We start from the raw sequence: 15,320 nt of genomic DNA, 5'->3' as shown, positions 1-15,320 counted from the left end.
GATCTACAAGCTCATATGAGCTTGTAGATCTGCTATTTTTGAAAAATCGTGAAAATGTGTGCAAATCTTTGAATATATATATATTTTCAAAGCGAACATTTGTAACTCAAATCTTTGTCTTTTGTAAAATATTTGACAAATGTTCGCTTTAAACATATATATATATTTAAAGATTGGCACAAATTGTCCAAAATTTTAAAAAATAAAAAAATTAAAAAATTAGCAGATCTACAAGCTCATAGCTCGGCTCCGAGTGCCGCACTCTGAGCTTGTAGATCTGCTAATTTTTTAATAGCCCAAAGACATCTAAAAATGACAATTTTTCCCGGTCTAAATGGGTTAAACTGAGATGTGACGTAACACTCTCCTCAGTATTGTAACATAGAACTCTGTTTCGATAACAAAATATTGTGTGTGTGTGTGTTACTACAGCAAACCTTGGGACCCCTGCCCCCTTTTTCTTTGTTGCTTGCATTACTCATTTGAATCCAGCATGATGTTTTGGAGTACATTTTGCGTATTGTTAATTTTTCTGGGTGAGTTTCTATTTTTTTTGTTTGTCATTCTGTGGTTTCTCATAAAGACAATAGTCTCTGTAGCTGAATGGAGTTTAGTATTAAGGTTTGTTTATTGCCCCCCAAAAAAAAGGTGACACAAATTGAACGGTATGTAGGAAAATATTGTTTTTCTGAAGTTTTGTGGGCAATTGTTTTGAACGAGAAACAGGTTAGCGCCAAAGCCAGATCCACCTAACGGCAGTATTCCCGGCAAGTATTACAATGGAGAGCCACGAGGCTTTAGTTTAAAACCACCCAACTGCCACTTCCCTCCTGTGGTCGGCCGCTGTTTGCTGCCAACCCCCACTGTTGTCCTGAGGCCCCCCAGAAAAATGATTGATGATAGCTAATCTTCACCATTCATTATTACGTACTAAGTATTCAAACACAACTAACTAGGACTGCAACGGTTAATCGAACTGATGGATTTAATCAATTATAAAAAATACTCAATTTTAATACAATATAACATTTTGAAAATATAGGAACAATAAGTCACCAGCAGTGGTGGAAAAAGTACTCAAATGTTTTACTCAAGTAAAAGTATCAATACTGCAATGTGGAAGTATATACTCTGTTACAAGTAAAGGTCTGGAATTAAAAATTTACTTGAGTAAAAGTACAAAAGTGTTAGTATCAACATGTACTTAAAGTACCAAAAGTAAAAGTACTAAAATGTTAGAAAATAGCAGATCTACAAGCTCACAACGCGTCGCGCGACGCGTTGTGAGCTTGTAGATCGGCTATTTTCAAATAGCCTGGGTATAAAATAGGGCTAAAGTGGTTAATGTATGTTTTAATAATGTAATCATTTATATCTTATATCTAGTAACGAGTAACTCAAGTTTTCAAATAATTGTAGTGGAGTAAAAGTACAATATTTGCCTCCGAGATGTAGTGGAGTAGAAGTAAAAGTATAGGCAATTGGAAATAATAAAGTAAAGTAAAAGTACCTCAAAATTGTACTTAAGTACAGTACTTGAGTAAATATACTTAGTTACTTTACACCACAGGTGGACACAATGCCCTGCCGGCTAACCCTATAACCTGCACCACAGCCAAGTCGGAGGCACGGCTGACAGGAATCGAACCTGCGGTCTCTGCAGTCTGCAGGGGTGTTTTACCTCTATAAAGGTCCTCAAAGTGGGGTCCAGGGACCATCAGGGTTCATTGACCCCAAATGCACCCTCACAGGTCTGTCTGTAACTCTGAGAGCGTACAAACGGATTGGTGTGAAGCCCCCCCCCCCCTCCCCTCCTCCCCCCCCTCCTTCTCACACTCCCAGAGACCACAAACTGTTCCGCACTGACGTGGGGGAGTATGACCATACTACTGCATGCAGGCTCTGTGAGTCATCATTCCATTGGCGTGCGCTCAAGGTGTGTGTGTGTGTGTGTGTGTGTGTGTGTGTGTGTGTGTGTGTGTGTGTGTGTGTGTGTGTGTGTGTGTGTGTGTGTGTGTGTGTGTGTGTGTGTGTGTGTGTGTGTGTGTGTGTGTGTGTGTGTTACTGCGAACCTTGAGACCCCTGCCCCCTTTGGCCTTTAATCATTTATTTTGCCTCCAAGTCATTTCCTCCATCCCAGACATATAGTCAGGGGGCACGAGGGGATCCAGGGGAATGACCGTGTTATGGATCAGCGGTTCTCAAACTTTGTAATTTCAAGGACCCCCAGTTTTGACTGTATTAGCTAGGCCACGGACCCCCACAACTCTGTGCAAATGGAACCAAATTATGGACCCGATCAGGGTCCATAATGCCATTTGCGCACTCTCAAGTGCTACAGACCTGTACGGCTGAATTTAGCTCCTAATTATGAATCAATTATCAATCAAAAAACTGAAATGTTTGAATTTTTGTCTAGTTTTAGTCGAGTAAATATTCAGATAAGATAAGATTATAGCGGACTAAATCTACAGTTGATTTAGTCGACTAACATGTATTTTGGCGGTGCCTTGATGGCGTCGTAATGGCTGATTTTCACTTGGTTTCATGCTGAAAATAGCAGATCTACAAGCTCACAACGCGTCGCGCTGCGACACGTTGTGTGCTTGTAGATCTGCTATTTTCAGCATTTTTCGTCATTGTTTTAGTCGACGAAATCCACACTGCCCGGAACCCCTTCAAGGACCCATATGGGGGTCCCCCGGAGGCCACGTTGAGAACCACTGTTATAAATGGCCCCGCTTCTGATGCTTTCATACGCTTCTATTCATGATTCTGTGCTCCGATTCTCTGGCTACTCCACGCTTACATCATGGTTTTTACGCCGCAACTGTTATCAATGAGCATTCTTGGTATGGCTGCATTTCCACATTAAAAAGCGCTTACTCTTTTCCCCGCGCTGATTGTCTGTGGACAGCTACCAGCAGCTTGTCTGGGATCAATGGTAGCTCTTCCATCACTCCCTGTGACGCGGGCCTCCCGGTTAGCCCGGGGCCAGAGCTATAGCTAGGGCTTTCTCCAAGTCTTAACAATACTGTGCTGTATCGGTAGAGTAATGCTGTGTTACTTTATCCAAAAAACGATAATAGTAATAATCATCATCATCAAATTAAATAGCATTTTCCCAACTGGCCAGGGTGGCCGGTGATGTTTATATTTAGCGGTCAATTAAGATTTTAATCGGTCAGCGGCCGGCATTTACCGGCTAACGCAAACCCAGATTGGTACTGTATCTGCATTGATATGATACAGTATCATGCGTATGGTACAGTATCAGTAATGGATAGAACTCATGGTCAACCTGATGTGGATGTGGTACAGGTTCAATATGCCCTGTCTTCTCATTGAAATACAGAGCATTTGTGCTCCTGTTGGTGTAGGACAGTGGTTCTCAAAGTGGTGTCCAGGGACCCCCAGGGGTCCTTGGGGGGGTTCCAGGGGGTCCCCAGCTAAATTAGTTAATAAAGCATCAGAACCAGTTTAACCACATTAAAGTTTAAACCTATATATATTGGCTATTTGAAGATAGCAGATCTAAAAGCTCACCATGCGTCGCATCACAGCCCGTGTGGTCTGCAATTTTACAAAAAATCTTGAAAATAATTTTTCATTTTTAACAACACAATTCTTTATTTATATTTTCAGATGGTTGTCTGGCGAAATACATATAATTTTTGGGAGTCCTTGACAATAAAAAGTTTGAAAGCCACTGGTGGAGGAGAGGAATGTAAAAAAGACCCCTGCACCAAACAGAACAATAGATACAATAGATATAGATACCGACACGGTATAGATACCGACTCGGTATAGATACCACCGACACGGTATAGATACCACCAAGACGGTAGAGATACCGACACAGTATAGATACCGACACAGTATAGATACCACAGACACGGTATAGATACATACCACCAACACGGTACACTGTAGATACCGACACTGTATAGATACCACAGACACGGTATAGATGCAGACATGGTATAGATACCACAGACACGGTAGAGATACCACCGACACGGTATAGATACCACATACCACAGACACGGTATATTGATTGATTGATTGATTGAAATTTTTATTAGGCAAAAGAATGTAAAACAACACAGTTACATTTATAATGCTTTTGTCTAAAAGGTCCGGCCAAAAAAGTCCTTGCGGGCTTGTTTCCGTTGGGGTCCTTGAATTAATTTCATAGACATATATAGTAGCAACCAAACAGTTCAAAAATCAACATAAGAATACAGAGGAAAAAATATAGATACCACTGTATAGATACCACATACCACAGACACGGTATAGATACCACCGACACGGTATAGATACCGACACGGTATAGATACATACCACAGACACGGTATAGATACCACATACCACAGACACGGTATAGATACCACAGACACGGTATAGATACCACATACTACAGACATGGCATAGATACCACATACCACAGACACGGTATAGATACCACCGACACGGTATAGATACCGACACGGTATAGATACATACCACAGACACGGTATAGATACCACATACCACAGACACGGTATGGATACCACATACCAGACACGGTATAGATACCACAGACACGGTGTAGATACCGACACGGTATAGATACATACCACAGACACGGTATAGATACCACCGACACGGTATAGATACCGACACGGTATACACTCAGACATGGGAAATAATTGAAAACCCATGCATCGTGCTTGGAACAGAGTGCAGGAACCTTTGAAGCCGGCCCCAGACAGAGTAAAGCTCATTCATTCATTTGGTTTACGACGCAGGGCTCTTCATGGGGACGAGCAGGAGCAAAAGGAACTTTTCCATGACTCCTCGTGAGATGAGATGAGCAATTCCTGCCAGACGTACGCATCATCAAAAACGAGCCAGGTTAAAGTCATGTTTGGTTAACTGTCAAACACACAAATGAGCTCCCACTGAAACCGACTATTCCACCACGAGCTTGGGGGTGACATCACAACGTGGCCCCCGGCCAAACCCAAAGATCTTTCCCCTTGCAGAGGGGTATATGACAGATTCGGTCGTTGTTATCGTTTGCTCAGACAGCAAATGAGACTTTGGTTATTTTAAAGGCGAGGAATTATCGACGTGCCGCGGAACATGTGGGACTCGCGTCAAATGGATGCTTGATTGTTTAAAGTTCAGTAGAAATCATTGCAATTATTATTAGTAATTATATCTAAATATGCGATAACTAATACGAATGGAATTCTGCATCGTTTTCTGAGACGTTTCTCTTCATTGGGTTGTTAAAATAGTATCATGCTGAAACACTTTGATGATGGTTATGTGTTTTTAATCTTAGGGGTTATTAATTGGGCTAGATCTATAGGAACATGTTACATCAACAAGCTAAACTCCCACCAGCTTATTTATGTATAATGGCTCAGTTTTTCTTTCTTAAGTTTTCAGGAACATAAAAGTGTCTGTGAAATATTATAGAGCAAAGCACATAGAAGTTTTGTGGGCAACCTTTTAAAAACCACTTCCAACCCGTCCAAAACCATCGACAAGCCCACAATGTGTTGAGGTGCAATGCGTTGTGATCTTGTAAAAATTGTCTAGTTTTGAAAATTGTTTGGGCTTAAAAAAGGTCTCAAAGCTGCAATCCATTTGCGTGTGTGCGCGTGCTTGCAATCGGCGTGGTAGAGTTGTTATGTTACTACACTACAACATAACTAACACAACTGTGGTGGTGGAAGGGGGGGGGGGGGGGCGGGGTTCTAATCCCGAATAGATGATCAAAGTTACGGATTGCAGCTCTAAGTGGTTAATGAGAAACGGGTTATAGCGCTAAAACTGGACTCACCTAAGTGCAGTAATTCCAGCAAGCATTACAATGGTGAGCCGCAAGGCATCATGGTCCATGTGAAACCATCAAATTCAACTCCCCCCTCCTCTGTGGTACCTGTAGCTGCACCCCCCCCCCCACCCCCCCAGATTATGCCACCACTGTCAGGGTTAAATCAACACAGATTAGTAGATTGTACCATGAATAAGATGGATACAATATTTAAATTGTATTAATGACAACTATGATGAGTGGTGAGACAGTGTTGAAACAGTACACCTATGGCCTGAGGTTATAGGCCAAGATCTACAGCCTTATGCATATTCTACAATTAGCATGCATGCCCTGCCTACTGTGCGCTGAAATGCCTTTTGCACTAGAGTGACTGAGTCCTGCTGACTAAGCACACTCAGTCCGTATTGGGTGGTCAGTGGTCACTGCAACATTGTACACGCCAATGGAATTTCCTTGTATGAATCTCATGCTTGGCAATACATTGTTTGGGATGCTGAGCCCTTCTTTGAGCACAGACCAACTCACTTACTGGGGGCAGGTTGGATGTCCACACGTTGCACTGGAACGGTCTGTAAGATGATCCTCATTTCACCAGCTCAGCTTGCCCTTAAAAACTCCAAGGGGTCACAATGAAATAAAAAAAAGAAGAAAAAATATAGAATAAAACAAACAGAAACAAAATGTGAATGTGACCAGCACTGGCACAACTGAACTGGATCACAACTGAACTTCAATGACACAACAACACAAAACGGTGAAAAATGATCAATGCTTCATGTAAACGACAATTGTAGTTATTATCGATGCACAATGAAGGCTTATTATCTCCCGAGCGAGACCTCCTCTCCATTCCTCGGTTTATGGAGATGAGAGGTCTTAAGGAAGGCTGCTAATGTTGAGGAGATGTTTCCATATCATTACCGGTTTCCAGTGTCACTGTCAGACCACGTTGCATGTCGTCTCTGAATCTTGTGGTGTTTTGTGTGTAGCTATGGCGCATTTATTTGATCTCGTCCGTCTTTGGATCTACCATACGGAATCAAAAGCCACTATTCTATTCTGTTTATAGTATTCTGTCTACTTCTGCCCTATTTTGGGCATGTCATTATAGGCAACGCTTCCACAAGCTCACAACCAGTCGCGGTGTGACGTGTTGTGAGCTTGTAGATCATTCACAGTGCTAGACCGTCGTATAAATCAGGCTTATGTGGTTAATATGACCTTGTTCTTCATTCATTTTGGGGGGGTTGACCCTAGTTGATTTGCTTAATGTGAAACATTGTTTTCTCACTTAACCCATTGATACCTGGAACGCATCTGTGTCACTTTAGATGTCTTTAGCTATTCAAAAATAGCAGATCTACAAGCTCGTAGCGCGGCACTCTGAGCTTGTAGATCTGCTATTTTTTTTTTTTCAAAAAACTGTTAGGATTTAGATTTTTTTAAATAATCGCCTCAGGTCTTACAGTAAACAATGCAACATACAGTAAGTTTATACAGGGTATCTGCACATTTCTAAAGTTACGATCTAAAGGACTTTTAAGACTTCTACCTATCTTTTTAGATCTTGTTAAGCATTGATGCTATGACTTTTCCCTAACGTCATCCTATAGGACACAGGAACTGTGTCTGGGCGCTCTGCTTCTGTCACATGTAAGCCTTTCAGTTTTCATTTTACCCCCGAGGGGAGACATGCCCAGGTTCCCCCAGCCCCGTTATCTCTCACTTTAGAGTTAGGCTTGGGGTTAGGTTTAGGGTAAGTGTTAGGCAGTGGTGGGAAAAGTACTCAAATTCTCAAAGTACCAATACAGCCATATAGAAATACTTTGTTACAAGTAAGAGGCCAGAATTAAAAATGTACTTGAGTAAAAGTACAAAATAGTATTGGCATAAAAAGTAAAAGTACTAAAATGTTTGAAAATAGCCGATCTACAAGCTCACAATAGCCTATGTGTAAAATAGGGCTAAAGTGGTGTGTTTTTTTTATGTAATAATTTATATCTGCAAAGTAACTAGTATCTAAAGTTTTCAAATAATTGTAGTGGAGTAAAAGTACAATATTTGCCTCCGAGATGTAGTGGAGTAGAAGTAAAAGTATAGGCAATTGGAAATACTCCAATAAAGTAAAAGTACCTCAAAATTGTACTTAAGTACAGTACTTGAGTAAATGTACTTAGTTACTTTACACCACTGCTTGTAGTCGAGAAATATTTGACCAGGAGTAGCCTATCTACACTACTGACTCAAGAACTGGTGGTTGAGCACTTTGTCCACTACTGCTAATAGATATCTATATCCAATCAGTGCAGTCTATGGTTGTGTGAAAGCCACACTGATTCCATTCTGTGCTCATTAGTAGTGCTGCTTATGGTCCATGAGACACTGGCAGGCGTCCAGCAGCGCCATCTGCCTATTATTAATGGTGGTGACCGAGGAAGCTGGATTCGCACAGTTTAACCGAAGGCGAGGCAATGTGAAAGCATCTATATAAAAAAAGGGGGGGGGAATGTATTAAAAAAAAGTTCCCCCCGTTGTTACCTTTGTGTCATGGAAAGTTATCACTTAGTGTATTCTTTAGATTCACCTTTAGTTTTTTCCTTAGGCAAGATTGCCACCTACTGGTCAAAGCTGAGTAGGCCTACAGTTCCAAGAATTCTATTGTGGAGCACTGTGCACTTATGTTCATCTACCTACAGTATAGGCTATATATCATATCCACCTACTGTATACCAACCATAACTATTGTTCTTTGCATAACATATCAACCTTATTTGTATGCATCACTACATAGGTGTCCAAGTGTGCATTTAGAATGATCAAGCAAGATATGGTTACTATGCAGACATGTCTTGGTCACTCATTCTCGTGTTTTGCTTCTTCTGTTTTTCTTGAACTTGAATGTCATTTAGATAGCATGTTATGGATAAGAGCGTCTGCTTGTAAATGCCTAAAATGTAATGGTAAATTGCAGAATTAAATGCAACAGATTCAGGGCCTATATAAACTCACTCATATGGATGTTTATTTTCAGCAAAACCCCATCCTAAAAAAAAAACTCTAAAAGAAGAAGCAGCCATTTTCCCACTCAACCTTCCCAACAGTTTTCTTCTACCAACAAATGTGTTTTGAGGTTTATGTGCATAGCAGGCCTTGTGCTGATAATTGGAGCCAGCCTGGGACAGTTAGTATCATATCTGTTTCACTGACTCATCCCTGCTTTGTCTATAAATTCTCTCTCATGAAATATAGTAGCTTGTGTGTGCTGTATAATTATGACATTCTTGCATTGTTTGATATCCATGAGAACGGGTGGTGTGTGTGTGTGTGTGTGTGTGTGTGTGTGTGTGTGTGTGTGTGTGCGCTGTGTGGTCTGCGGTGCACGTGTTGATGGACTGCACCCAGTGGTGGGGAAAGTACTTCAATTTGTTACAAGAAAAGTAGCAATACCTCAAGGTAGAAATATTCTGTTACAAGTGAAAGTCCTGCAGTCACATTTTTTACTTGAGTAAAAGCACAAATGTAATGGCATAAGAACATACTTAATGCAGTGTACGTATTATGTCTTACAGTTGAATTGAGTACAATGGACCACAATGGAAACTAGGCTATCCGTGTTATCCTTATAGCATAACTTTTGTCTGTACTACCCGCACTGCTAACAACCTTGTTAATAAAGTATTCCATCAATCGATCAATCTAAAAGTACAAAAAAAGTGTCAAAATCTTTCGAAACCATCTAAAAGCACACAACGCTGCGCATTACGACCCATTGTGAGCTTGTAGATCGGCTATTTTCGAAGAGAAAGTATAAAATAAGGCTCTAAGTGGTAATTTGTTTTGTACAAAGTAACTTGTACAAAGTAACTTGTTACTTAAGTTTTAAAATCATTGTAGTTGAGTAAAAAGCACAATATTTGCCATTCAGATGCAGTGGAGTAGTATGTGTGTGTGTATATTATGTATCGACATTTTTAAATTCTCAAGTGACGTAAAAGTACCACAAGATGGTACAGTACTCGAGTAAATTCACTTAGTTACTTCCCAGCACTGTGCACCATGCATTACACTGTGCATACAGACACAGTACATGTGTTGCAGGCTTTGTCCTGAACCAAATGGGATACATCAGGGACTGTGCTGGCGTAGCACGAGGAACTGTCTTAGAAGGAAATATTCTGCATCTTGCGGTCTTGTTTATTTTCTCACACAGATCTGGCTACACAGGTTGTGGGGCTGAGCGTGGTTATCCAATGTGGAGCCTTTGATCTCCGTGCGTCTCTGGGGTCTGCAATCTGAATTCTCCCCCAGCGGACCCATCTAGACGGATTAAATCATACATAAAGGGATCAAAAAGACCAGATGTGTCATGGTTATAAAACAAAAATAAATACAAGGGATTTCGTAGTGTTTCGGACAACGGGTATAAGTTATGTACGGCGTAACGCAAAGTGAAACAAAACTTGCCGTCTCCAAAGGCAACGTTGTTTTGTGAATGCATTTCACACATGGATAGAACTGGCCAAACACAGCATTTGCTTACAAGCTCGGTGGGATAGCATGTGATGTGGGTTGCCGCAGCGACCAAGACAGCACCAACCAGCTTTGCTTTATGGGGAAAATGGGGGAGTGGTTTGTGTATGTCCCAGACCAATCAGATTGCTAGGCTAAAGCTGCTACTGGGTACCTGTAACTGTAAGAGAGAGGACATTAAGGCACATGTAACAAGTTACATAATCGCAGAAACCTCTTATCTCCATATTTTAACTTTTTGTGTTTTTTTTTATATCATACTACAGCGTCACACAAAAGCATCAAAAGCAGCAGATCTACAAGCTCGAGCGTTTTGAGCTTGTAGATCTGCTACTTTTGCTATTTTTGAATTTGAATGCTGAAAAGTAACAATTTTGGACATATTATGAGGTTTCCACCCGACCCGAGACGATATTAGGCCACATAAATAATAAAGTATGACGTCTTAGTCACTGTGTTTCCCTGTGAGGGCAGAAAGGCTGCTCTGATGCCTGCGGAATGTGCACCACCTGTGTGAAGAATGGAGGGGAAAAAAAATAGATTTTCCTCTCACCTTGAACATGACGAGTCAAACATTTTTGCGGAGATCTCGATGGTCTCGCGAGCCAGCCAGGGCCTCGCCTCGGGTTTTCAAAAGAAGCAGTTAAGCGGGAGCCTTGTTTTTTCGGAGAAGTCCACGTCATCCATCATCCGAGGGACTTTGAAGTTACTCGCGTATAGTAACGTCTCAATCATTTTGATTGTCATTTCGGATTTACGGCGGCTTGCATGCTCTGCTGCCGTTGCCATGATGCGCCATACCTGCTTTAAGTATGTGGATTTATGGGAACTCCTAGAGCGCTTAGCGCAGATGGATGCTCTCCCTCGGTCACACTGTACATTAAAGTGATTCATCTGGAGTTTAGCTTTAGACACCCGTGCCGAGCGAGCTCCCATATTGGTTATTTATGTGCCCGTGTATATCCTGAATGTCATGTACCTTGGCCAGGGGAGCAGTGAATTGGAAAACAAGTGTGTACAAAATGGAACAAAATGGATTTTTTTGGTCCATTTAGCTCCATTTTGTATATTCTCAGAGTTACAAATGGCTCAAAAGATTTATCAAGGGTGCTGTAAAGTGATATTTTTTTGGTTAAAACAAAAGGTTATTTGTTTAATAAGTTACAGCTCTATAGATATATACCGATAATAATTGCTATAGAATTTGTTCAGTAACAGGAGTCTCCCTGTCTCTCTCAAGCTTTTTAGTGAACAGAAAATACATTTTCAGGTGGATTGACGATTTCATCCATATACTGTTCCAGTGCCAATTTTGTCTGCTCATTTTCTTCAAATTTCACTCCTGATGGAGGAAATTAGTATCCATTCCTGAAAATGTATTTTCTGTGTACTAAAGAGCTGGAGAGACGGGGAGACCCCTGTTATTGAACAAACACACTATCACTTATTAAAAAACAGTATGTCACTTACAGCAGTGGTTTTGCACTTACAGCAGTGGTTTAGGACCCCTAAATTGACACTTATTAGCCCACGGACCCCCATTTGAAAAGATAAGCCAGGGACCCCCATAAGAGAAGATTTTTTACGGCTCCAGCAGTGATTCTCAATCATTGTAATTTAAGGACCCCCCCAGTTTGACATGCATTAGGCTACGGACCCCCATTTAATGGCCTTTCTATCTCTGGGACCCCAATTCATATTGTAAAATCAATGTTAATTGTGGGATCGCTAAAGCGATCACACTACTGTTATTGTCAACACCGTTTTTTGGCCCCTAACTAGTCCTTCATACTTTTAGCTACAAACTCCGTTCCAACTCTTCAACGTTCGGCCTACTCAGGACATGTCGGCTACCATTTGAATTTTTGAAATAATTTGTACTTTTAGAGATATTTCACTTTTTACTTCTAAAAAACTCCCATTCATTTCAATGGAGAAATTCATACTTTTAGATAGAAACTCCGTTCCAACTCTATAACGTTCAGCCTACTTAGGACATATTGGCTACCATTAGAATTTTTTGAAATAATTTGTACTTTTAGAGATATTTCACTTTTTAAATAGTAAAAATACTTAAAAGTTGATAAAAAGAGTAAAAATACTTAAAAGTTGTAAAAATTAGTAAAAGCTACTTTAAAGTAAATAAAGTGACTAAAAATACTTTAAAGTAAATACCTTGAGTAAAAATACTTAAGAGTACTTATATTGAGTAAAAATACTTAAAAGTACTCAAAATGAGTAAAAATACTTAAAAGTTGAAAAAAATAGTAAAAATACTTAAAAGTTGATAAAAAGAGTAAAAATACTTAAAAGTTGTAAAAATTAGTAAAAGCTACTTTAAAGTAAATAAAGTGACTAAAAATACTTTAAAGTAAGTACCTTGATTAAAAATACTTAAGAGTACTTATACTGAGTAAAAATACTTAAAAGTACTCAACATGAGTAAAAATACTTAAAAGTTGAAAAAAATAGTAAAAATACTTAAAAGTTGTAAAAATTAGTAAAAAATACTTTAAAGTAAATAAAGTGACTAAAAATAATTTAAAGTAAATACCCTTTAGAACCTTTCAAACCTTTAGAACCTCTTAAACCTTTAGAACCTCTTAAACCTTTCAAACCTTTCAAACCTTTCAAACCTTTAGAACCTTTCAAACCTTTAGAACCTCTTAAACCTTTCAAACCTTTAGAACCTCTTAAACCTTTCAAACCTTTCAAACCTTTCAAACCTTTCAAACCTTTCAAACCTTTCAAACCTTTAGAACCTTTCAAACCTCTTAAACCTTTCAAACCTTTAGAACCTCTTAAACCTTTCAAACCTTTCAAACCTTTCAAACCTTTCAAACCTTTCAAACCTTTCAAACCTTTAGAACCTTTCAAACCTTTCAAACCTTTCAAACCTTAAACCTTTCGAACCTTTCAAACCCTTCAAACCCTTCAAACCCTTCAAACCTTTCAAACCTTTCAAACCTATAACACTACTAACACTATCAATACTCAACACCAGCAACATTCTTAGCGATCCCACACTGTTTCTTCAGGAACAGTACCTTCTAGTTTAACTCTGAGAGTGTACAAATGGAACCAAATGGACCCCCATTTGGTTCCATTTGTACACTCTCAGAGTTACAGACCCATAAGGGTCCATTTGGTTCCTATACATCATTTAGCTGGGGACCCCCTGGTATCCCCTCAAGTACCCCTGGGGGTCCCCGGACCCCACTTTGAGAACCAATGACTTACAGCAGCTTTAATACTGAGGATTCTACTGTGAACATTCAGAGGGATCTGCTGTATGGTTCAGACAACAATTTGCTGAAGAAAACTTATTATAAATGTGTGATAAAGTACTTACTATAGTACTATATAACGCTTAACCTGCACTGGTAAAATGCAGTATACTCTACTGTGTGGTACTTATCTGCTCTCTGGTACATTGTTGCACAGTTACAAAAACAATGTTAAAAGTGTTTTTTTAATTATCATTTTTTTAACAGTGTAAGGTGACAGGCAGAAAAATCACAGTTTTACATGGCATTCTAACAATGTGCAAGCCATTCCAACACATCCCCCGAGACACAATGCAAGAAAAGCCTGGGCCTACGATAACAATTCAATTAATTTACAAATATAATCCAGTGCATGATTGCTTGAAAACATTTAAGACAATGGGCTATTCGGCACAACGAATTCACAGAATCACTACAAAAAAAAAAATCATTGTCATCGATATCATCTAATAGGCGCTTTGTGCCTTCATTGTGGTAAAAATGCATTGTCATAATATTAAACTTTAGACAAAATATTACACTTAAAGGGCAAGACCACTTTGGTAGAGGTTTGGGTTGTGTAGTTACCTTGCCATGATGTAACTCCAAAGGTGGGCAAGAAATAAAAAAAAATTGCTCCATTGATTAGAAATTGATAATTCAAAATATGCTCCTCATTGACTTACATTGTACGGTAAAAATGCTCCCAAAGTCACTCTTTTAGCACAAAAACGAACGCAAACAAAGTTGATTCAGACAATATAGAACATCACCAAACCCAGTACTGTTTTTTTTTTAAATAAAAATGTCAAATTCCTGTTGATTTTGCCATTTTTAATAAGTAGAAAACCCGGACTGGATCGGCGGATCCGGATCCAGATCTTCAAATAGTAAAATCAACAGGAAGTTGACATTTTTATTAAAAAAACAAACAGTACTGGGTTTGGTGATGCTCTATATTGTCTGAATCAGCTCTGTTTGTGTTCATTTATGGGCTAAAAGAGTGACTTTGAGAGCTGTTTTACCGTACAATGTAAGTCAATGAGGAGCATATTTTGAATTATCAATTTCTAATCAATGGAGCAATTCTTTTTGATTTCTTGCCTACCTTTGGAGTTACATCATGGCAAGGTAACTACACAACCCAAACCTCTAATAAAGTGGTCTTACCCTTTAAAGCTGCAATCCGTAAGACAGGGGTCTTCAACGTTCAGGCCAAGGACCCCCTAGCTGAGGGAGAGATGAAGCAGGGACCCCCACTATATCGTATAAAATTGTGTTTCAGATTCAACATTTTTTGTTTACGTGGTCTACTCTTTCTTCCCTCTTCACCTATGCCTCTTTTTGCCGATCTACAAGCTTGTAGATCTGCTATTTTTGGCTAAAGTTCTCCTCAGAAAAGGGATGCTAGGGTTCAAGTGGTTAATGTAAAATAAAAAATCCTATCACACAAAGATTTGGCGGACCCCCTGTAGTAACTCTGAGGACCCCCTAGGGGTCCCGGGACCCCCTGTTGAAGACCCCTGCCGTAAGATGAATGTCCTACCCTGGATTCGAACCGCAGTTTCCCGTGCGAGGGACAGCATTTGTACTGCTGAGTGGAACAGCCGCTTGGACAGGGGAGATATTGCATGTTGAACTTCATGCCATACCTCTTGTTAACTAGTAGTGGTCCTAGCTGGTGGTCT

The sequence above is a fragment of the Gymnoscopelus braueri genome, assembly GCF_963280865.1.
Source record: "Gymnoscopelus braueri genome assembly, chromosome: 16".
In the NCBI taxonomy this organism is placed as follows: Eukaryota; Metazoa; Chordata; class Actinopteri; order Myctophiformes; family Myctophidae; genus Gymnoscopelus; species Gymnoscopelus braueri.
Note: the sequence above shows the minus strand (reverse complement) of the source record.